The sequence below is a fragment of the Protomyctophum parallelum genome (genome assembly GCF_964188405.1).
Source record: "Protomyctophum parallelum genome assembly, chromosome: 4".
Classification (NCBI taxonomy): Eukaryota; Metazoa; Chordata; class Actinopteri; order Myctophiformes; family Myctophidae; genus Protomyctophum; species Protomyctophum parallelum.
In genome coordinates, this window is record NC_139700.1 from 23,270,545 (window position 1) to 23,294,621 (window position 24,077).

Here is a 24,077-nt window from a genome sequence, read left to right on the forward strand (position 1 = left end):
TATGCCAATACAATGTACAATGTGCAGAGCAGAATTCAGTAGAGGAACATGAACAAAAAGGCAGAAGAGAAGACAAGACAAAGGGGAGAGAGAGAGGGAAGAAAATACCCTTTCTAGCTTCTCACAGTGGGTAACCTCCTATACACACATGTGCACATGTGTGCGCACACACACACACACACACACACACACACACACACACACACACACACACACACACACACACACACACACACACACACACACACACACACACTCTTTAATAAGAGCCAGGCAGGTGGTCAGGTGTGCCTGCCTCATTGACCCAGCTGCATGCCAGAACACAGAGACAGAGAGGTATTGAGGGGAGCGATAGAGAGAGAAACAGATGCAGAGAGAAAGAGAGAAAGAGAGAGAGAGAGAGAGAGAGAGAGAGAGAGAGAGAGTGTGTGTGTGTGTGTGTGTGTGTGTGTGTGTGTGTGTGTGTGTGTGTGTGTGTGTGTGTGTGTGTGTGTGTGTGTGTGTGTGTGTGTGTGTGTGTGTGTGTGTGTGTGTGTGTGTGTGTGTGTGTGTGTGCGCGCGCATAGAGAAAAAGACAAACGGAAAGTTAGCCCAAACAGACGGGCGGAGAGAAATACTGACAGGCAGACTGAGAAGGAAAAAGACAGAGAGAGTGAGAAGGTTTTCAGTGAAATCGAGTGGCAGGACTTTTAAGAGGTTCAAAGAGGACTTTAAAGGATCTGGGGTGAGAGGGAAGGAGGGAAGGAGAGAGTAAAGGAAACGTGGAAGGAGTGGAAAAAAATATATTTGATGTAATTTAGTTTTGTGCTCTGTTCTTTTTCTTTCTCTTATTTTTTATTTTTTTGCAAGGCTCTCTCATCATTCAGGACAGGACTCGTTTGTCCCTCTTCCCTCACTCCCGCCTCCTTTCCCCGTCTTCCTTAGTTCACCACAGTATAGTGTAACTAGAGCCACGCGATGACTACAGGATGAGAAGAGAGTGAGAGAGAGACAGAGAGAGAGGCAGAGAAAGAGAGAGAGAGAGAGAGAGAAACACAAAGGAGAGACACGGTGGAGATTGAAGTCAGAGTGCAGCTTGCAAGGTGAGCTGAATATTTGTGTATTTATTTGAGTGTGCACATGCACGTGTGTGTGTGTGTGTGTGTGTGTGTGTGTGTGTGTGTGTGTGTGTGTGTGTGTGTGTGTGTGTGTGTGTGTGTGTGTGTGTGTGTGTGTGTGTGTGTGTGTGTGTGTGTGGTTGTGTAGGGGGGGTATACCCTATGTATGTAGGTGAAAGTGTGACTGAGATTATATGTGAATTAGAGCATTGATTGAACATGGGGGTACATATGCCTCTGAATCTGTTTGTGCAGTGAGTTTTCGGAGAATGTGCCTGCATGAATGCTGCCATTCACGTTTTGATGTTTAAACACTCCTTCCGTCACCCATCACCCTTTCAAGCATGCCTGACAGGTCTGCATTTGGAAAGATCACAGTTTGGTGTGTGCATAAATTACCCTGTCATTTGGAGCATGCGCGCGTGCGTGCGTGCGTGCATGCACATGCGTGTGTATACATGAGGCTGTTCCTGTTTACTGTGCAGGTATGCGTATTGGGACGTTTGCAAGAGGTCTTTGGACAATCAAGGATAATTTATGGAGCCCCATCATGCCAGCAGCAGCAGACTCCTACAGTACAGTGCAGAGGTCTGACGGACCAGGATCTCATCTGGCCACAATATGGGCTAGCCTGCATGCACAGTTTACAGTCACGTTTAAAAGACGGCAGGATTCCATTTGTTTGAGACAGACTTTTTTTCCCTTTTTTGTGTGTATCTGTATCTACAACAGTCCTTCCAGTGTGTGAGGCGATGAAAATGCAGAATAGATTGATACACAGTTAGTGGGAGACCATAAACACAGTAAGTGGGAGACGATGCCGGGGTGACAGTGACTCAACGGTTAAATAGCAGAACAGCAAGTTCACAGCATGTTGCATGACTCACATTGTGAGACATTGTGAACTTTTTTTGCGCGGTGCCGCCGCTCCATTACGCAGCTATGTGTGTCCCTGTACGTGTCTGTCTGAGCACGGAATGCTGCAACACTGTAACTCTGTAATTTCTCGAACGTTTCGGACACGGGAAGGCTCGCCGGAACAGGGCCTGCATGAATGCAGCCATTCACGTTTTGGGCCTGTTCCTGGGGGTCTGGATGTTCCTGGGACCCCCACGCGGTATCTCTGTAATTTCACGACTGTTTCGGACACGGGAAGGCTCGCCGGAACCGGCCCAGCCCCCTGGGCGTGTTCCTGGGGGTCTGGATGTTCCGGTGGACCCCCCCACACGGTAACTCTGATCATTTTTGGAAAGAATCTTTGAGAAATTACAAAGTACAGTACAGAGCACAGTACACTACAATACAGTACAGAGCACAGTACAGTACTATAACAATAATTGTATAGTTGCTCCGCTCAGTTCACACAGGTGTGATTTTTGAGTGGTGCAACCACTCCAAAGAACAGCAATGTCCGTGTTGGTTAACCTATGTGACTATGAGTACCAGTAGGGGCGCTGTTGTGCCAGAAACAGAGAGAGAGAGATAGTGCTGCACTGTTGCCTGCTAATGAGAGAGAGACAGAGAGAGGAGGGGGGGGGGGGGGGGAGAGAGGGGAGTTGCACCACTCAGTTCACACGGGTGTGATTTTTTAAACACATTTCATAAAAATCACCTATAATGACATGGACGGCAGGGTGAATGTGGTTACATCAAAGCTGTGATACTGTACAGTATCCAAGTCTCCAAGCTGCAGCTGCAGTGTTGGCACCCTTCAGCCCATACCTGTATATCCTTACACCTCTGTTTACACTGTGTCCTGCACGCTCACAACGTGCCACACTGTGCGTCACCTTGCCCTCTCTGTCGCGGTGCCAGTCAGATTTGCTAATGTCTTGTGGGTTGCTGTGCTATCGGGTTCCAGCCCCGCAGTGCCAGCCAGCAGCTGATAGGCTGTGGCAACGCGGTTGAGGTTGAGGATCGCTAAGAGGTGGACCTGGCCTGGCGTACTGTAGATAGCAAGGAGGTCGCTGCGGGAGGTCAGGCCAAGGCAGTGGAATTAACATTCCTCCACAACTCTGCCTCGGGAAGTGTGTGTGTGTGTGTGTGTGTGTGTGTGTGTGTGTGTGTGTGTGTGTGTGTGTGTGTGTGTGTGTGTGTGTGTGTGTGTGTGTGTGTGTGTGTGCGTGCGTGCGCGTGTGTGTACAGTACGTACAGTATCTATGCATGCATGTGTTTAGCATCAATGTGGTCACAAATAAAGCATCCAAATGCGTGACGTGTGTGCACACGTGTCTGTATGCGTGTCAATTGCTGGCAGGCCCATCAAAACTATCTGACTACATCTTTTCTTTTGTTTATATCCCTCTATCTTTTGCTTTGATGTCGACATAATAAATAAAGGATTCAAATTATGTGTGCGCCATGTGCGTGTGTGCGTGCATGCATGCATGCGTGTGTGCGTGCGTGCATGCGTGCGCTCGTGCGTGCGTGCATGCGCGTGTGCGTGTGCATGCGCATCGACAAAGTACCTCACAGCACACATTTGGATGTTTATGTTTTGATTTGATGTTCCAAACCGCATGCTAAGGCATGCGATTGCGACCACACAAAACAAGCCCACCATATTAGCTTCTATACCTCAAACAGATTCAGACATGCAACTACTGTATGACAAAAGGAATATCAGATGACCACAAGCGATGGCGGATCACGATTCAAGCAGGGACAGATTGATAACCGGTTGCCAGTCAATGAGCGAAAGAAATAGCCCCTCCCGCTATACATTAGGGGGGCTACCAGGTATTCCTTTGAAACCCTTTATAGGAGAAATGATTGATTTATGAGAAGTGAGTCCATGGGGGTGAGGTCAGGGATCCAGGTCTGTAACGTTGTCAGCTGACGGTGCCAGATTAAACGCTAAGATCATGGATAACAGTCGGGATTATAGAAGGCGTGTTAGTAGCAGTGGTGGAAAGTAACTACAGTACAGTAAGTACATTTACTTAAGTACTGTAATTTTGAGGTATTTGTACTTTACTTGAGAATTTCCAATACGTTTACTTGTACTCCACTACATCTCAGAGGCAAATATAGAGGGTATATGCGCATGCTTAAAGTGAATGGAACATCGGGTGGCAAATCGAGTGGCAAAGCAACATGCAAAGTGAGTTTAACATTGTTTAATGTTGTTTAATGCAATCAGATCACTGATCAGATCACTTTTCTGTGTGGATGTATGGGCTGTCGGGGCCAGGAAAGTAGTTTTTTGCCACTCAGTAGGCATTCCTGCATAACTTCCTGGTTTGATGATGATGTCACGCGCATACCCTCTATTGTACTCCACTATCTTATCGCAATTCAACGGGACATTCTGCATTATACTTTAGAATGGCCCTTTACGGCCCTATCTTGGATCTTTATCTTGGATAAATGAGCATACACGCTCACTGAAGACACACTGTCGCAGAGCAGAGCGTGTCTGGAGAAAAGATATGAACACGATCAATCTAGAGACGCTTAAGATCTCAACAAGCTTTGCGCTTGGCTAGGCAAGCATATTTCTCGGCCATCATTGTTAAGAACAAGAAAAATGCAAAAGTACTATTTTCCACTATTGAACGTGTACTTTAACCCTCCCCAATCATTTCCAGCCTCTACGGCTAAGTGCAACGAATTTGCATCCTTTTTTGATGCCAAAATCAATTGCATTCGAGCTGGCATCATAAATGTAGCAGCTGCAAACACAGCAAATGGTGCCTCGTCTTTAAATGTTGTTCGCCCTAGGGGAAGCCTGGCGTATTTTCACACAGTCGAGGAAGAGGAACTCCGCAAGACCATAATGCGGATGTCCTCATCCACATGTTCACTAGACGGTATTCCCACCCCCTTCCTCAAAGAGGTGCTAGAGTGTGTAATTGGAGAAATCCTGCAAATTGTAAACAGCTCCTTACAATCAGGCATCTTTCCTGACTCACTTAAGACAGCCGTAGTTAAGCCACTACTTAAGAAAAATAACCTTGATCCCTCTGTGTTGGGAAATTACAGACCAATCTCCAATCTCCCCTTTCTGGGCAAGGTAATAGAAAAAATCATCTTTCACCAACTAGACACTTTTCTGCAGAACAATAATATACATAATAAATTTCAATCCGGTTTCAGAAAAGGGCACAGCACTGAAACGGCACTTGTAAAAGTAATCAATGATCTCAGGCTATCCGCCGACAAGAAACATGTGTCCGTTGGACCGTTCTACTACTTCTGGACTTAACAGCCGCTTTTGATACAATTGATCACTCAATTTTAATACAACGTCTCGAGCACTTGATAGGCCTGTCAGGCACGGCCTTATCCTGGTTCTCCTCGTACCTATCAGGAAGAAGCTATTTTGTCAGCCTAGCCGACTTTGTATCGGACACGCACAATATTGATTCCGGTATTCCACAAGGCTCGATCCTTGGTCCTCTATTGTTTTGATTGATTGATTGAAATATTTATTAACAGTTTGTAGAATTTACAGTACATTTTAAGCACAAACTCAATACAAAGACTGTTAACTGTGAGTGGACGACCCAATTAAGCATTACACTTGTTTACAACAGGGTCCACATTGTTCAATTCATCAAAACATTTAGAGACATACAAATAGACACTTCTATGTAGCTAAAGAACAGAACAGGAATTCATCATAACAGAACAGGAATTCATCATCCCTCTATATACTGCCGTTGGGAGAACTCATTAGCGCCCTCGGAGTGAATTTCCACTTCTATGCGGACGATACGCAGCTGTATCTTTCCATAGCCCCTGATGACCCCTCTGCCCTTGACCCACTGCTATACTGTCTGTCCAACATCAAATGCTGGATGAGTAAGAACATTCTCCAACTGAAAGAGGATAAGACAGAAGTTCTTATAATTGGCTCTAAGAATTGATAAAAAATAAACTTGGTAACCTATATGTAGGAAGTAAGTCGAAAGTAAAGAACCTAGGGGTTATTATCGATTCAGATCTGAATTTTAATGTGCACATTAATCAAGCTACCAAGACAGCTTTCTTTCATCTTAGAAACATTGCACGTATTAGAGCATATTTATCTTTAGATGATGCTAAAACATTGGTCCATGCTTTTGTATTTTCTCGATTAGACTACTGTAATGCCCTCCTCTCAGGCCTGCCAAAGAAGTCAACGGACAAACTCCAACTTGTTCAAAATGCGGCTGCTAGAGTACTAACTAGAACTAAAATGAGAGAACACATCACCCCAGTTCTATCATCACTGCATTGGCTCCCAGTGGTTTTTAGAATTGATTTTAAAATTATTTTACTTGTTTTTAAATCCCTAAATGGCCTTGCACCTCCGTACCTCCGTGACTGCCTACCTATAGATATGTCCCTAACCGCCCCCTCAGGTCCTCCAATGCTGGCCTACTTGAAGTGCCTAAAAGAATGTGCACAAAAAAAATATGGTGAGGCAGCTTTTTGCTTCTACGGCCCAACAGCCTGGAATAAACTTCCATTCGAGCTCAGACACGCACCCTCTGTAGACATTTTTAAATCTCAACTCAAGAGAGTTTTCAAGAGAGTTTTCTTTTAGTTGAGTTTTAATATGCACGGCCACGTTCCTACCCTGCCCCGACTGATTTGCTGCATGTGGTGTTTTTATTTGTTTTTATTTATTTTATGTTCTTATATTCAATTTTGTTCTTTGCCATTGTTCTATCATTTTAACTACTTGTGTTTTATTGCATTCTATTTTTGTGTCCTGCCCTGTGAAGTAGAGCTGGGATACCCGACCGAAACCCGACGGGTCCCGTCGGTACCCGACGGGTCGGGCTAGGGTAAGGCTCATTATGATAAGTGGTCGTCGGGCTTCGGTTCGGGCAACCATGCTGTTGATATATAGAAAATAAAGTGTAAATATGAATAAAAACGATCCGACTAGTCTGTCTCTCTGTGTGTTTCCTGGTTAACCAGGACGCATGGTGCACTTTAGAGTAGCCTTTATATTAAGGTGGTGCAGCGTGACAATGCTCTGTCTGCAAGCAGCAGCACCGCTTGCAAGTTGCAACAACGCAAGCTTGCAACGCACATGCTGCAAGCAGCAGCAGCAGCGAACGTAGCCCCATGTGAAATTGTGAACCTCAGTCACTACGCTAATTCTGTAGGTCTGAAGCTACAGAATGATCGTAGGGATCCGAGGCTACATTATATGGGGCGCAGCTGGAAGAACCACTGAAGAGAGGAGGACGGCGTTAGCCTAGGTTGAACTCACCCACGGCGGATGCGATCCTCCTCCTCCATGACAACATGTAAACCGCGATTTTTGGATTAATATATATAGTTTGATTTATTAGATGTTGAACAGTGAAGAGTTGAGTAGTTACTTGATCCTGCCCATGGACCATGGCAAATTAGGCTACCAATAATCGCCTCCCGCTGGCGCGGATTGTTTGATTGAATAGCAGTTTGCAACTTTGCACGAACAAGCTGTGTGGATTAAATATAGAGCACCGAAGTCCTGACGTAACTCGCTCATCCCTTCGATTCCCCTGGTTCGCGGAAGTAATTTCTCTATGGAGAATAACATGGGGTGATCTTAATATCGTCTACTATAAGCGTTGTGGTCCAAAAATAAACAAGCTGTCTCTGCGTTATTGTCAGGGAGGTGTCTCTGTATCGTTTGCAACAGTCAGTCACTCATATATGATACAGTCTGCTTCTAGCGAAAATGTAACTATTTCAGTAGCAGTAACATTAGCGTTTTCTCTCAGTCAGTTGATTCTTCATATCCATATGAGTGTAACGGCCGGGATGACATGTTTATTTTTCAAACACAGTTCTTATATGAAGCGATCTAAAAATCCTCCTATGGCGATTTCAATGCAACTAAAAAAATACATGAACCTGGGGACTGACGCCCTCTACTGAAAGTGACGTCAGACTTCGGTGCTCTATTGCCAATGCAGAGTTGCCGATGTCAAATCAATCATCAATGCTGGTATAAAACTGCAGGAGTGTGTGTGTGTGTGTGTGTGTGTGTGTGTGTGTGTGTGTGTGTGTGTGTGTGTGTGTGTGTGTGTGTGTGTGTGTGTGTGTGTGTGTGTGTGTGTGTAATAATGACGGTGTGTATGCAACTGACTGCGCACAGTGCTGTGCAGTGTGCTTTGTAGTGTGCACGGCGTGTTATACTATAGCTATTTATTAATCAACGTAGTAGGCTAGGCTATATAAAACGGACCCCTTTCATGGTAATTTACAAGGCATACAGTATAGTGTGGCATAATATGTCTAAAGGTAACAGCCAGGCAAGTTGTATGCTGTCAGTGGAATTATTAAAGTGCCTTCCTCAACAACAACAAAAAAGTGTCAGGTATCGGGCACGGGCCAGGCGCATATATTAATAATTAAGGTCGGGCTCGTTTCGGTTTGGACACAAAGCTGTCGGTGACGGGTTCGGTTCGGGTAGTATAAAGTCGGCCCGATCCCACCTCTACTGTGAAGCACTTTGAGCTGCATTTATGTATGAAAGGTGCTATACAAATAAAGTTTATTATTATTATTGTTATTATCTTGCGTCAGAGGCACTAAATCTGTAATTTGGGTATGTAGCATTGCGTAAGTGACGTTCCCCCATAACAATTGCTATCTTGAACAGCCAAGAACACTCGTCATTTCATTAGGCCATACCTCGCAAAACTTTTACACAAAGTTCTGTGTAATCTATGAGGTTCCATTTTTCATTTGGTAATTAGATTCTGATTGTATTGTCTCTCCATGAAACAGTATCAAGCGAAAAGCAAAGTTAGGAAAATCGTATTAATTAAACAGACTTGCATTGAACTGAGGCGACACCTGTTGCTTCCTTACCATCTAGCCTTTAATTAGCTTTCAATAAAACCACATTTGGTTGACACAAGTATCATCTACGTGTTACTGATTATGGGAAATTATATATTGTTGTAATTTGTAATCCATTAAATAAATTATTTGAATGGACAATTATATAAACACAAGCATGGCAAGATACCATTTACGGATAGTGGAAGGATAGTGGGAGGTTCTAAATCCGCTATATGCGGGTAAGGCATGGCATAGGTTAGGGCCCTTAGTACTTTAAGTACATTTTGAGGACAATACTTTTGTACTTTTACTCAAGTGCAATTAGAATTCCAGACTTACTTGTCACAGAGTATTTCTACATTGCAGCATTAATACTTTCATACTTAAGTAAAACATGAGAGTACTTTTCCCACCACTGCGTGTTAGTAAGTTGCTGTCCTGTGATGATGCTGGAGGGGAAGGGGATAAAGATGTCTGTGACAGCTGAGAGGATTATATTTTCAGAGGAGGAGGGCAGATGGAAAGGAGTAGAAGACGGAACAAATAGAAAATCAAGGAGAGGACTGTTTTTTCCAGCTGTACGACGAAAGGCTTGGCCTGCGGTGGTTCAGCGATGACCAGTAAAACTCTGCTACAATGAAAACCATATCGCTGCTCAGTGCCCTTTTACCTTACTTTACCTCTGGCCCCTCCTCCTCCTCCTCCTCCTTTCTCAACGTCTTCCTCCTCCTCCTCTGCATCCTTAACCCCATGTTCGCCTATCTTCATGTGGACTCTGTGGTCCTGGCATGACAGCGGTGTGGTTCTCATTAGTCAATTACAACCTCTGGAGCTATGGCCACTCCCATGAGACATTCTGCTTTCCTTTTCTTGTTCTGTACTTATTTCCCCCCTTCTCTTTCTCACATATCATCTCATCTTCCTCCCTCTCTCTGCCTGTTTTCCTTCTGAATGTGCATCATCATCTCTTATGTGCTGCTGTATCATTACACAGACAGCAGTGCATTCTGTTCTGCTCCAAAGGGTCGTCCACACAAAGTATGGTAACCATATAAATGTATGAAACAATTTTCTACAATGATTAATTTAGGAAAATTGTTTTAACTCAAGTTAGTGCATAAACGGCTGGGTTTCCCAAAGAAATGTTGTGTTGCACATAGCTTGAACACACCCCTCTAGGCCGCACACAGAAGCCTGTGTGCGACCTAATTGACATCCGACATTATGACCTTTTTTGGGAAACACTGTCAAACACAAAAACATAGAATTAGACAACCTAGACTAGAGCACAGCCATACCTGTCCTCATTGTGCACGTAAGGCCTCCTGCATGAATACATAAACAAACCTGTTTCCCTAAAGCCTCTTTAGTATACACACAGTCACACACCTGTCGACATGTGGCAGTATAAGTAAAACCATTCTCAGATAAATGTGTGATGTGAGTGGTGACTTTCTTCATATATATATATATATATATATATATATATATGAAGAGAGCCTACTGTCAGCAGTCCAAATATTATTTAATTTAATTTCAGAGGCGAAGTGATGTCGGCAAGGTAAATATAGACCTATATGAAAACACTACTGTCCCATTGTGAAAGTGAATTAAATGGAATCACATTTGATTGTGGGTTAATAAATATAGACCTATACAAGGAGGTTAAATGGGAGGCTATTGTGCAGTCAAAGTTACCAAAACAAGCGAGTTAATTCAGCATTCTTTTATTGACCGGTCAGGCTGGTATGGTAGGCCTCAGGCCTACCAATATAGGCCTCAGGCCTACCATTGCGTGGCACATCTATGCACGGAATATCTATATTGTTCACAGTGAAAGCGGTGTTGTTGAGAAGAACACACGCCCACTCACTATGCATATTTCCTTTGGGAAACTCAGCCATTGGCTGTGGCGAGCTATCATTGAGATCACTTTTGGAGCGATGTGATCATGTTCAACATGTTTACAGAATCATTCATTAGTGTGGTGGATATGCTCACAATTGTTGTCGTTATCATTCTTGGTGTGGGTTAGCCTACACTGTACACTGTAGAGTGTTGATATAATTGTGATATAACATTGAGGAATTTACTGTGTGGTTCTGCCAAATGTGTTTAGCTTGAATTACTTCTATAACCCTGATACCTTTAAGCAATATATCCTGTTTAAAATGTACGGTCAATGCAGAAACATAAAAACATGCCTCCATACAGTAGCTTAATAATGCATGTCAGGTTCTTGGACTACCTGTACGTGTAGAGTGAAATGTATGCGCAGCAAGATTATGCTAGAAGGCATTTTCAGGCGCTGTAAAAAGCAGACACAGGCATGCTCTCACTGGCATTTATCAATGAATAAATCCATAGCACAGTAAAATCGGTACGTCTTATTTAATTACATTTAAAACCTCGTCAACACAGTCACCCTAATAACATTTTTGACAGACACGTTAATGATTTCAGTTTTGTACAGATTTCTGAGGCTTCATATGTGCTGTCAAAGTTTGGCAATGAAGCCCTTGTTCGTGGATTTATTTAAACAAGAAAAGTCCTGCTATAGCTTAAGCAGATCAGAGAAAGTGTGTAAGCTAACTGACGCACTGTAGATTGATACAGGTCTGATGCAATGTAATTGCATTTTATTTCACTCCTAAAGGCTAATGGTTTAACACCCAGGATGTAACATAATAAAGCCATTGGCCCACAATAACAGCCTGTAAGGGTATGTGGTGGAGCAGGGTTTTTAGCAGGATAAACAGCTGCAGGCTGTTTAGCTCCCTGGGTGCGAGGCATTGGGCGGCAGGGCAATGTCTTCACTGGGGCTTTTCAAGCCCTGGTACTGGAGATGCCGGGCCGCGATAAGCAATGTGCGTGGGAAGACAGACGCGCAGCCACTCCGTTGTTTGTTCCTGTTTTCCTCGCTGACGGACATCAGAGCAAGAGCTCCGGTGGACCGAATAAAGTGCCAATCTAGTAAATTGCAGGAAATAAGAAACATATGGGAATGGAGCCCACAAACCAAGCTGGGGTGCTGCCGAACTATCACAAAACACCACAAAGTCTCACTGCAGACCCGGGCTCAGCACTTCCTTCCAATTAAGCTTTTCCTCTCCCACGTGCTGCTCGAGCTTCAGTGAAAGACCTGAACCCATTTGGTGTGAGCTAACCACGCCGCTGCCTAGAGCATTGCAGGAAGCAATGGATATCAAGCAATTTCATCCCCTGGATGTTTTGGTGTGCACTAGCTGCTGTTGATGCCAACCCCAATTTGTATCAGCTGAAATATTTTACAGTTGGAATGTGTTGTTTACATGAATATGCATGACGGACCGTGATTGTTGTACATTGTCTTTCCTGATCCTCATGAGCTCTTACGCAACCCCGGTCGTAAATCGTTGGAGAGTTGTTTTTAATGGTGTGCAGAGTGTTGCATTGCTATACTGCATGTTTATGCAGTGAATTTAATTCCCCTTTTCTCCCTTAATCACATTCGACCTGGATTTGCCATTTTGGGCATGTCGATATATATATATATATATATTGCAAATCTTTCAAAAATGTTCAAAATTAATGAAAATAGCAGATCAACAAGAACATGTTATTTTCATAGGATAAAGTATAAAATGCAGCTTAAGTGGTTAATGTGCACATTATTGAGAATGGCTTTAAATCAATGCCCATGAGTCTGGTGTACACATGTAGTAGTTATAGTATACAAATAAACATTTGTGCCACATTTCATAAGCTCTCTTACAGGATGCAACGTGCTCCCCGAGGCACCACCCAAAACAAAAGATTGAATGTGACTTATGACTCAGATTAGCACTTTCCTCGCACCCTCAGGTGCGAGCCAGGGCGTGGAGAGAGAGTGTGGGGAGACTTTTGACAACTGTGAACACTCTTTCTCTTAATTTGAATTGCACGTCACCTCACGGAGTGAGAATTCCTGCCCGGAGCGTCAGCCAAGCCCACCTCCTATATCAGTTCTGTGTTTATTATCTTGGGTAGTTAAAATATACGAGCCCCACCCGGCACAGTGTGTGGAGCATGGGGGAGCATGGAGAACAGTGTGGGAGCTACAGGCTCAGGCCGGGCTCCAGAATGCATCCTCCGTCTCGACCTTTGATGCAATCCCACTGAGAACATGAGACCTCCCAACGTGGCGGGCATGAGCGCTGGCCAGGCGGGCATACAGTGGGTCAGCGCAGGTCATCAGCACTTAATACATTCACCTACCGTATGTGCTGTATACACATACATGTGCATAGAGAATTAATTTAGGCACACACACACACACACACAGACACACACACACACTCCTTCGCACATAAACTTCTTCGCACATATAAACACATACTGTACGTACGCTCTTAAGCCTATGCTCGGTCACACCCTAACGACGGCGTTCACACTTAAAGAAAACAAATCCAACATAGAAATGTAAAATTAAGTATGCAAGAAGGCCTTTAACTTATTTTCCCCCAAACCAACCAGAGTCCTTTTTTCTCTCCCAAGGTGATGTCACCTTGTACACTTTGCACTCAGGAGGCACGCGGGGGAGTGCGCTTACTAAGCAGAAATATAAAGCGAGGAGTGACAGAAAAGGGTATGTTTGTCTTTGCCTCTCATGATAACCTTTCTTATCATACTCTCAGTGCTGGGTGAGACACACAGCTTTAGACACACACAGCGTTGCTCTTTTCTGCTGCTGTGGTCCTTTTTCATTAATAATGATGAGTCAGAGACCGGCTAAAAGAGCAACGACAGCCATGGATATGGTCCATGTAAACACAGTAAAACAAGCCAGTGACATGCCAATGCACTGACTTCAACAACCTTAAACATGTAACCCTGGTGTCTCGATTATGGGCACATTTTCGAAATGTTTCAAAATGTTCACCTACAGTAGCTCACAACAACGCGTCACCATGCGATGCATTGCGAGTTGCAGCTATATTCGTGTATAGGGCTTAAGTGGTTTAAAGCATTAATTATACATCCCCAGGCTTCATGACTGTATTGTGTGCATATGGGAATGCATGGTCACACTATATATTTTTATGTAGGCATGTGTGTGCTCGCGTGTGTGTGTGCGTACATGCGTGCTCGAGTGTGCAAAAGCAGTAAAAATGTTAAACCCCTTGTGGTTTTTGTATAGTCGTGTAGTCTCCTGGGCCAGATGAACTCAAAAACACACTCTCCCTCTCTCTCACTCAATATAACACACACCCACACACATACACATACGTACACTGCACCTTGAGGTGACTCCCTGTGGCAGGACGCCCAGTGTGTCACAGAACCACACAGCTGTACATTCCCAGACTCTGAGCGTGGTATTATTAACAGAGGAGAGTACTTGCATCTGTACAAAATGACCATGGATGTGTGGGTGAACTTGTCTGTTGATATCGAGGTGTGTGTATGTGTGTGTGTGTGTGTGTGTGTGTGTGTGTGTGTGTGTGTGTGTGTGTGTGTGTGTGTGTGTGCCGTGCATGCGTACATGTGTGTCTGTGTCTGCGTCTGCATCTGTGTCTATACGTTAATGTGGTCTATGATACATATGCCACATGTGTATGCCACAAAAGTGTGTAGGTAGGCAGACTACAAAATTACTTGCGTTAGTACTTTTCAAACTGGGGTCAGGGGACCTCAGTGGTCCTTGGGGGGGTTCCAGAGGGTCCCCAGCTAAATTTGTTAATGGGATGGAGCTCGATACCCGATACCCGAAAAAACCCGATAACAAGCTTATTGAGTACCCGGTATCAATAAGCTTTGGGCTTATGATTGTCATGTTTAAACAATCAAGACAAGAGGCGATCAATAAATAAATCTAATCACCCATGCTGGCACAAACATGTCGGTCTAAAAGTGTATTAATAGTTGATAACTGCCAACCAGCGCTGTCCAGGTAAACAAAATGACACTTTTTAAGTGATGGTAAATACATTACATTAACCAGTTAACAGTTTTTTCAATATTATTTCCCAAAAGTAAAAAGGTAAATTGCCTTCCATCTGTTTTGAAGGCCTTACAAAGCATCGGAATTTGAAGCGTTGTGAGCTTGTAAATCAGCGACTTTACTTTATTCAATTTAAAATAATTTTGTTTTAACAACTCAAAATTACACTTTTCTGATGGTGGACCATGGGCAAATACATACTGTATCTGCAGTATCAATTTGGGGATCCTTGCTCCTGTGCATGAGCTCCTGTAGTCGCAAGTCAAGTCATCCATTTCAGCTGGTTCAGTATATCATTTGATGCCCCCCCCTGCTGTGTGGCTGATCTTATTGGAACTAAGATTGTCCGTTTGGCTCAGTCCACCCCCTAGTGGACCATGAATTAAGGTTTGGAGGACAGAACACAGCTCATTTACCGTCATGCAGCTGTTCTGGGACAGGACACACTACAGGACCTTCAGGTTTTGTTTACATATGATGCATTTAGGTAGATGTTCTGTTCTCTTCTATAACCCAGTGGGATTTAGGGGGGGGGGGGGGGGGGGGTTCTTGTGTCTTGTAAACACGATATGCCTGCGTGTTGGAGTGTTGGAAGTCAGCCGTGTGCTAACTGTGACCGATGAGAGGCGAAAGCAGCCACTAAATCAGATTCATCGGCAGTGCTAACGGGCCAAAGACACTTTGTCATGCTCTCCCGGCTCTGGCCATCCGGCTTTGAATCCAATTCTTTGAATGTCCAATAGGGATCTGCATAGGAGAGTAGAGCAGATGTCCACATGCCTGAAGTGTTTTCACGTGTCGCCGCTTGGTAGCAATTTGTCCTGCTAAGTGAACATCAAACACGCTTAGCATCAGCTATGTAGGCGTTGGATTCTTGGAACGCAACCCATGGAGACGGGATGAGAATCAGCGGGGGTCTGGGTCAGGTTTTGTTTGCGGCGCATGTTGTGCACACATTTTATGTTTGTGCTGGACCAGGAAGAGAGCCTTGAGATCGTACATGTGGTGCCTGGTCTTGTGTTTCTGGTATAGATCTCCTCGAGTGTGTAATAAAATGGTGTTGACTGTAGCGTTTGCAGGGTGCAGAGAGTGGGTGTACTCTGTACACTACAGCATAGCAAGGATGAGACACGTGTTGAGAGCCTGGTGAGAGATAGTGGCTGTCTGTGCTCAGCAACTGAGCGAGGTAGGCCTGAAGTCAAGACTCGACCACTGAAGTGGCAGTGAAAGTGTGCCGGTCGATACAGCGGAGGGGTTGAGCAACGGTAGTGGGTGAGTGTGCGGGCGGAATCAGCAAGGATGTGCCACAGAAGGAGAAAGGAGCAGGATGCAACCATCTGTTAGACACATGCACGCCTCACAGCGCTCACATAAATCTCAACCGGCGCTCAGCATTGCAAGGCTACATTCCACCAGGCTAAATGTGTGCTTCGCTAGATACTTCCACACAGAAATGTGCACATCATACCGTCATGCATGCAGAGTGAAACTGTACATAGAAGAGACAGTGAAACTCAGTGCATTGTAAATCTGTGTGTCCATGAGCCAAGACCTCACGGCTGCTTCCGCTGAGAATGCAAGTGAGTGAGTTTACATTCGCTAAAAACCTCTAATTAGGGGGTTATGATAAAAATGTATGGCAGTAAATCAACATCCATGGCTGTCACAACTACAGTATGTGTGAGACTTAATGGGGCAATTTGTTGTCCGAATTTGTTAATTGTCCGCCTGTCCACAAAGTAGATTCATGTCATGTAGCTTTTAACCAAAACAGGGAGGCTATGGTTGATTTCAAAGTTGTTTATAAAGGCAAAGCTCTTCTGTTCTTCTGGTGTGGTCCCCTGGCCCACCAATGCTCTGTAGAGTACTGGATGTGTGAGTGTCTACCACACACACACACACGCGCACACACTCACGCACGCACACACACACACACACACACACACACACACACACACACACACACACACACACACACACACACACACACACACAGTTACAGGTCGCCAGGGTCAAAGTCAAGCCCAAGCAGGGGAATGTGTGGATGAGTTGGGTTTTCCTGTGGTGTGCAGATGGGCTGGAGCCTGGCGCAGTCGACTCTGTGGCCATCTCCCAGCCAGCCCTGTGTTTTGACAGTGCTGTTGTAACGCTGGCGTGCGTCTCCTCTGGTGGGACGAGACCATGATGACAGCTCCCATCATGCAGTCTGCTCTCACACCCTCTAGCCTCTGCTGTTTGTGGACTGCTCTATAGATACTGCAGTATGTGCATTTAAGTGTGGTGCGTGCCAAGTACAGTACTGTGCTGTACTGTATACAGAGCATGTTAAATCTCACACACCAGGCATTGCTTATTGCTTGCACACAGGTTTGGTAGAGCACACCTGCAATGCAAATGGCCTGGCGCACACTACTTCTAAACGAATCTCAGTGACACAAAAGTGAGTGTCAATTCCTTGTGTCAATTGTGTTGTGTTGAATCTATTCAAAGACAATTAATGATTTGTGCTGCGCAGTGCTATTCGCTCCAAACCACACACACGCAGGAAATAAAGAACGGATTACAATAATTTAACATTCTCTATAATCAGTGATACTTATGTGTATAAATTATGGTTATATTCAAAGGCAATGAATGGCTAGAGCTTATATGCAAACGTAGTATCCGACATTACATAAGCGCCTCAGTGCTGAGCAACACTGAATTAAGTGATTGTGAATGTGATTGTCATTACAATTTTACTGTAATGCACAAAAGTGTGACTGTTAATTCCTTGTGTTAATAGTTGTTTTTATCAGCAGTTGCCAGTTAAGCTAATACTTAATTGCTGTAATTTAAAGTTCTACTGTATATAAGCAGGAATGTGTGGTGTGACGTGAGTGATAATTCTGTCAAATATAAATGTTATTCCAAGCATTGTCTGACTGCCTCTTCATTCCATGGGCAGAGAAGACGAGAGCGTAGATAGCACTGCACATAGCGGCTTGCTTTACTTACTTTGCAGATCAACTAAGTGTCTGCTCTGGTCATTTGTGTTTAATCTAGGTTGATTAAGAACTTAAAAATAACAAAGGCCACTAACATGAGAGTTTAAAAAAAGTACAATTCTTCTACTGAAGTCCTTAGAAATGACTGATCCATAAATAAACGCTCCTGTGATTCTGTTTGAGCTAACCGTAACTGCTCCATACAGTAGAGAATCGGGAGAGGGTGTTACCATAATGATGCTGAGAGAGCTCAGATGTGACTGCTGGGAGCAGCAGGGCTCAGAGGTCAAATGAGTAGCGCGTGACCTATGAACCTAAGCTTCTCTCTCAGGGTTCAGTGTTGAAAGCAATCCTCCCACTCCTCTTCCATAAACCTAGCTAAAAGGTGTTGTAAGGAGGCAGTTTTCCACATTTTTGGTACATTGTAAATACATTTTTTATGAAATCTCCATGTCATGCATTTAATTGTCTTTGACACCACAAATTTCCAGTTTACTGGATTATGGAAATTAGGCCTCTGACTGATGGACATTTATCCTCTTTTCTCTGTAATGTAAAGAGGCATTTAACATCTTACATGTGTGAAGTTTTTCATGCTGTAACCTTTTGTACACAATTTAAACAAATGTATAACGTATGTGTGTAGGCTGTGAGAGGCAGGAAATCATCTTTTCCATCTTGTAGATGCGGAGCTGCATAATTTTGGCTTTCGGTCTGATGGAACTTTAGATCGATCAGAATCATTGCTGGTGGAGAATGATATAATAACATGGTGGCCAGAGATGAGTCACCACTAATTTCACGTTCTCGCTCAAAACCGACCTCCAGTTTGGGGCTGTGCAGAATTCAAGCGCTGTGGGTGAACAGCGCCCAGCCAATGGAAGAGCCTGGTTGTGACATCACAGTCATGCAATGTGGCCAACGGATGATGGGGAAGGACCAGAATGTTCCAGAAAAAACACCAGAAACAGAGATGTGGAGTCAGAGTCAGCCGTTGAACCCGAGTTCCCTTATCCATCCTAGAAAACCCAGCAATAGTTTAGTGTAGTCGGTTGGCTAGCGAAGAAGAGCCATGATAATGAAACAAAGAGCACACAAACACAGTGTCCTATACCTTGGCATCAGAAAACCCTAAAATAGTCAAGGATGTGAATGAGGTGTCATTCACTGTCTGTCATTCAACAGTCCTCCATCAGCAAGATTCCCCCATATGGAGAGGAGAGACCACAGCCAGAACGGCTGTAAGCTGCATACATCCAGCAAACATGCAGTGAAGTAAATAGCCAAACAATACTATAGACAATTTACAATTTAGCAGACGCTCTTAATCCAGAGCGATTTACAGTAAGCAAGAACAAAAACATGGTAATACATCGTATACATATAAATAATCATCATGAATCATACATAAGCATACCTTTAGTTGCTTTGAATGCCAGCATCAGAGTTGGGTACTCTGTGTGGGCAGCGAGGGATCTAATTCGTCGCATGTTATAGAGTGTAAACCTACAGGATCGAGTGACGGCTGTAATGTGTGCTTTGAATGAGAGCTCACTGTCCAGGACAACACCAAGGTTCCTGGCTGTATAGGAGTGTTTAGGAGTAGAGCTTCTAAATTGGTCAGGGGCCGATTTACAAGCCATTATTGGACTTTTTTGATGACATTGTTGTCGGCAGTTGTGTCCGATGTTTCCAGATTTCTAAGCACTTTCAAAATGGCAGACAGCAGATACCAGATTTCACAATGTGCCCCGTTGTGAAATTGTAGATCTTATATTTTTTTAATATTTCAAATAGGGTTTTTAAGTTAAAGTTCAGTGTATGTGTTTATTTTAATCTATTTATTTATTTATTACAAATTTTGTAAGTAGCCAAATATTTCATTATGCCTATTCATTCCTCCCACACACATTTCTGTGTGTTACTTGTCACTGCTGTGACTGCCCCAGCCCATAGGATTACGTGCAGTGGCCTTCCCTGCTCAGCTTCCCTCCCCTGAACACGGGCCAATTGTGTTCGTATAGACCAGACGTTCTATAAAAAGCTGATCCAGGTGGATTCAAACCCGTCTGGGAGGTACTTTATCACTGTGCCTGCACCTGGGCACCTCAAATAGACATTTTAGCCAAAAGTTTTTCAAAAATATCAGTCGAAACATCAGAAAGGCGTATAGTAGCCTACTCTCCAAAATCGTGATTGGCATTGGGCCCATAAATCTGGCATCGGTCGGGCTCTACTTTGCAGAGGGACTATTGATCTTCAGGATTTTGCAACCATTAGGAGCCAATTAATCTCTAATTTTCCAAGCACAACGTGAACAAAATGGCCAGCTGATGAAAGCCTCGGTATGCAAGCCCCCAATTGGTCCAGCTGGCTGCAGTCCAATGATAATGCTTGCCAATTGCCCGGTTGCCTTGTAGACTCTTGTTTAGATCCCTTTCCCCCTGACTTCAACACAGTTTAAAGTTACCGGAACAGGGCAGAGATGCTGTAGCTGAATAGCTAAATGCTTCTCTCGGAACAATTCATAAACTACACTGCACTGTATAATGAGGATAGGTTGATTCTGTTGCCTGTCACAGGTTTTGATGAGCAGCTGTGGTGCAAGGACGCCTGTGACTTCCTGTGTCCCCACTTCTGATACTGAAGCCAAGCCGGACTTCATCACAGCTGCAGAGCACTCATTTCCATCTGATGCAGCCCTGCCTATAACATGCTTCCAACAAATCACAGACACATTTTATGATTATGACCATTATTTTGGAATTGGTCTGCAAAAGCCAAAGGGCTTCAATTTCAGTTGGGAGGAAGCAACTACTAACATGTATGTATAGCTCACAGCTGGATGAGACGTGCGTGGTATGTTAGGATTGGAATCTTTTGCTTGCAGTACATGTATCAACAGAGTGCTACGAAATGGCTTGTATACATACATTTTTCAGCATCAGTTCAGGAACTAATTTGAGTGTTGTGTAGTGATATCTTGAATGCCCATAACAAACAAATAAATAAATAAACAATCAGGGATTTTTCTCTACCCCGTTCAAAAATAGAGAAAATAGCAGATCTTCAAGCTTACAGCACGTTGTATCGCTAGGCATTATGAGTTTGTTGATCATGCATTGGTAATTTAAGAGGCTTACGGTTCAATTTAATTTCTTAGATGATATAAGGCAAGGTAACAGAAGGAATTGTTCTGTTGCTTCTCGCGATGCTAGAGTATCGGCCTCACAAAGAAAAAACTAGGTGTTCATCTCCAATGTTCTCCTTGCAACTTTCTCTCTTCTCTCCCTTTCTTTCATCCTCAGCCAGAAGAAGTTTTTTGGACATGTAAGATGATAAAAAAAGAGCAGGAAGGAGAAGAAGAAGAAAGAGAGGCCAGTTCTCAAGGAATATGGCTCGTATTAATCTGGAAATATTGCTTTACCTCATCTGTACTAAATTATGGGTCTGAACTCGCTGTCCTCTGAAAGCAGGCACAGCGCCACCGGCAGCCCAGATGGGCAAGGATCTGTCACCGCGACCAAGCACATAAACCCCTGGTCTGTTGAGCTCTATGGCTGCCCTTTTATACGCAGAATCAAAAGTGTCTCTTTGTTATTGTTGGGCTTGGCTTGCATACTCAGGGGCACGACTCTGGGAGAGGATCCAGAAGGTTCCGGTCGTCTCTCTCTCTCTCTCTCTCTCTCTCTCTCTCTCTCTCTCTCTCTCTCTCTCTCTCTCTCTTATTTCCTACTATCCTACTATACTGTAACTGTTACAGTAACATAAAAAAGTGCTTGATACGAAACTTAGCCATGAAGTTAACCACTTAACCTCTACATACGCCAAATAGCAAAAATAGTAGATCATCTAAAAGTTCATGACGCATTGTGTTGAACCCGTTGTGAGCTTGTAGATATGCTATTTTGACTGAATGTTGACCTGTTCAGGTGTGATGTCGTACCCATAATAGCGACACTAGTCCATGACGTTCATCTACTGATCAATCTTTTTAGGTTATGACGCCGCTCGAATGCTCCACAATTTCTCTGGTTGATCCAAGGACACGGTCCTGCCACTGCATGGTTCGTGTGCACATTGCAGGGGGCCAGAGAATCTATAGTTAGTAGAGCCGGCTTAGTGCTGGCCTCAGGGCTCGCCAAAGCCTTGTGGTTCCCACTGGGTAACTAGAAAAGGTTCTCCACCAGGTCAGGAACGTTTGTTGTGGCCGCATTGTCTGGTATTGATAAGTGATGATAGAAGTAACAGTTAATTGCCAATAGACAAAGACTTATTGTAGCTGGAACTTGTAGTGTGTTGTAGAAGAGGATTATGACAGGATCACATTATCATATTAGGATATTGGGATATTATCATATTAGGATCATAATTATTATTACAGGATCACAAAGAAAAAGTTGGCTTCCTGGTGGTGCTCTAAAAGGCAGAATAAAAAAATGCAGGCCAGGACTTTTTCCTTGTCCTCTAGGGAGTGTGCATACTAAGTTTTATGCAGATCGGTACAGTTTTAGGTAAAGACGTGACTCTGCCTGTTATAGCGCCACCATGAGGCTGATTTGAAAAATGTGAAGTGGCTATTCTTCCTCAGCCAAGAATATGCGTTACAGTATAAAATTTCACAGAAATCACACTGTGTTAGTGTGTTCATGATTTTGTACAAAAATATGCAAATTTCAGATGTCAATCAGGATGGAATATGAGGAATCAGACAAACCCGTCTTGATCACATGTGTGTAACGATTTGCGTGAAATTTGGATCAGATCTGAAGGAGTAATTTCCAAAATTGTGTCCTGGTGGCGCTATGAAGCGCAGATGTAAAAAATAAATAGTATGAAAAATCTGAAAGACCCCCATTTCTCGTTTAATGGCTATAGAGAGACTGTGTACCGATTTGCATGATGTTTGGAACAAATCTGTAGCCTACTGTCAGAAATGTAGAAAAGAATCAAGCCAACACTGCCAGAGATTAGCAATACTCTCCCCATGCCTTCGGCCTGGTGGAGACAATGAGGCAAGCACAAGTGACTGCAACAACTCAGGGCGCTATACGCAGAGGAATGTTAAGGTGTGATCACACATGCTGAGATAAAACAGAGGACCCTGTCAGTGATCTCTCAACCATAACAGAGCAGAAATGACAGCAAAGAAATGTCACTACACTGTACAGTAAGATAGGAATGGGCAACTAGACATAGACGTATGACTGTTACATAATATTATGATTGCCCAGTGGCGGTAATTGAAACAGGCATACTGCCTGGTATGTAAGTGCAGGAATTAAGGTGGCTCACTCTTATTGGATTTATTGATTTATGTTTTTATAGACAAAAATGCATAGATGAATGTATATCTGTACATATTTGCAAACACAAATTTTGTGTTGATTTCGTCGACTAATACTATGTTCATCGACTACCTTTTTTCACTGATGAAAACTAAATGGAAACTAAATGAAAACTAATCTATGATGACTAAAACTAAGACTAAATATATTAACAATTTCGTCAACAAATAAAAACTAGACTAAAATGTTAGGGAGGGTCTAGTGGACAAGAGTGCAAAATCAGCCATTACGATGGCATCAAGATTCAAGACCCACCAAAATACATTTTAGTTGACTAAATCAACTGTAGATTTAGTCGACTAAAATCTTTTGATATTTAGTTGACTAAAACTAGACTAACACTAAACCATTCCAATTGACTAAAATGTGACTAAAACTAAATGTAACCTATTCAAAAGACTATGACTAAAACAAAAATAAAAACAACACTGACCTGAAACTGACCTACCTAAACCAGGTCATAAAACACACTCGCATCAAATAAAATGTGCACTTCTTCACTGAAATTGTATATCCAGTGAGGCTGAACTCCACTGTTATCATAACATCAAGATACAAGGCTTGGATGCAGAAATTCTCACGTGATGCAGTTTTATTTATTGGCCGGGCACTGAGGGAGGGATATTCTTTTTCTTCTTCTTCTTGTCAACTCCCATTTTATAGTTCTCAAGTCTAATGATTTACTAGACAGCCAGTGGCTTTGATATATCGCAAACAATGATCTTTCATGAAAAGGTCCCATAAATTACTGTACCTGAGATGCCCCTTGACTTACAGCATCCCTGCAGGAATGTTAGGTATGGGTGCTACACTGTTTGCAGGGTGAGGTGAAAGTTTACATGCCCCTCCTTAATGGAGGACGGGTGGGTTCGGGGTGGGGGCGGATGGGTGTGTCTCCTGTTTG

General features: G+C 43.5%; 1 protein-coding gene across 3 annotated transcripts in view; it reads left to right on the forward strand.

Annotated features, from left to right (window-relative positions):
• Nucleotides 1-24,077, forward strand: part of znf469 (zinc finger protein 469) — a 279,591-nt gene that overhangs the window by 190,349 nt on the left and 65,165 nt on the right. The window contains exon 1 of one of the 3 annotated variants that reach the window (XM_083763935.1): nt 994-1,082. The exons of the other annotated variants lie outside the window; for them this stretch is intronic. The gene's annotated coding sequence lies outside the window, so the exon portion shown is untranslated. Of the gene's footprint in view, nt 1-993; nt 1,083-24,077 lie in introns of those variants that run through there. 3 annotated transcript variants of the gene reach the window in all.